Raw genomic sequence first — 1,778 nt, forward strand, 5'->3', positions numbered from 1 at the left:
TTTATTGTTAACAGATTTGTTATAAATTTACGAACCATTTTAGCCTCTTCCTATGGTGGGGGGACGTTTTCTGGTGAGAGAATTTGAGGACATTGTCCTAGGCTGGCTCTCCCGTGGCATCCCCCCACCCTTCTGGAGGGTTCTGGGGTGGGGGGTGCACTCGTGTCTGTGGACGGGAGCGCAATATTCAGGACGCCTAGAAGTCATCTTCGTAATATAATCAACAGGACAACACCATGAGATTATTCATGTCTATTGACCTATGAACGTGACAGACATGGCGTGACCACCTCAAAAAAGGAAGTGAAGTTCCCTTTAGGAAAACATTTTTTAAAACACTTTACATTCTCTCATGGGCCCAAACACCCATGGTTATTCTTGGTTAAACTCCTCTTCTCAGTCCAAACTCTCCTCCGCCTGCAGTGGGGGCGTAGCTGCGGGTCTGCGCTGCTGGAGCTGAAACCAGGAGTGAACGACCACGTGATACTTGTTGCCAGCAGCTGGAAACCAAGAGGAAAGGGCCCCACCTCCCACTGTTGCCTTATGCTGCACAGCCAGGTCGATGGAAACATTTCCCTTCATGTACAAAGGCGGCCATCGCCCAGGTGAGCTCAGAGGATGCCAATCAGAACGCGACCATTTGGGCCAAGCGTCGCCCTTTCTCGTCTGCAGAATGAATGCAAGCTCTCAGCTCCACTTGTCCAGCAACGAGTAGACACTTTCTGTGTGCAGCGCCCCTAAGGTTGCCCTTCCTGGCACAGGTGGCCCAGTGAACACGCAGGGACTCCAGACGGCAGCAGTCTTTCAATGTTTCGATTCATGGACACTTTTGCAAATTAAAACAATTTCGAAAGGAACTTCTGTGTTTTAAAAATCCTTGAAAACGAGTAGCATCAAGAAGTTACAACCTACGCTCCCGCTAATGAAATATTATAATACCAGAGGCCCAGTGCATAAAATTTGTGCACGGGTAAGGTCCCTAAGCCTGACTGGCAATCAGCGCCAATAGGGGCCTTCCGACTGCCGGCTGGGGCCTTCCTTCCCCCTTCCTTCGTTCTGCACCACCCCCTGGTGGTCAGCACACGTCATAGCGAATGGTCGAATTCCTGGTCAGTAGAACTCCGGAGGGGACAATTTGCATATTAGCCTTTTATTATATAGGATACAAATAATTGTCTCCATATGGCATTCAAGCACAGGTGAATGCTCTTTCTTAGGGAAGATGCTGCATAGACCACGTGGTACTGTGCGTGTAGCACATGCAGCAGCAGTGAGCAAGCATCAGGCCAAGAGCCATGAGGGAAACATCTGATGATGCCACACCTACTGTGCGCACGGACCCCACAGGCAGTGTGATCCACCTGCTCGGCTGCCTGCAGGAGCCAGGTGGCCTGGGCGGGCAGCGGACATCTTTGATTGAGAATAATGAAGCTGGACAAGACTAACCTTATAAATGTGTTTAAGGGACCTGTCACAAGGGCCGGGTTTTACATGGAGGTAATATTGTGCTTTGATCGAAAAGTCGGCCAATCTGCGTGTTTTTCTATAAAACAACACTTCATAGAGCAAATGTGTGCCCAACTGACGCTAATCATTAGCTTTGAGATACATTATTCAGTAAACATTTTGGGGTATACATTCAAATTGTGGGATGTAGATATTTGAATAATATCTTATCATTATTTTTAAAATCCTTACCCGAGGACATTTTTTTTCCATTCTAAGAGAGGAGAAGGGAGGGAGAAGGGGGGAGAGAGAGAGGGACATCGATATGAGAG

Source organism: Myotis lucifugus, unplaced genomic scaffold (assembly GCF_000147115.1).
Source record: "Myotis lucifugus unplaced genomic scaffold, Myoluc2.0 scaffold_599, whole genome shotgun sequence".
NCBI classification, from domain to species: domain Eukaryota; kingdom Metazoa; phylum Chordata; class Mammalia; order Chiroptera; family Vespertilionidae; genus Myotis; species Myotis lucifugus.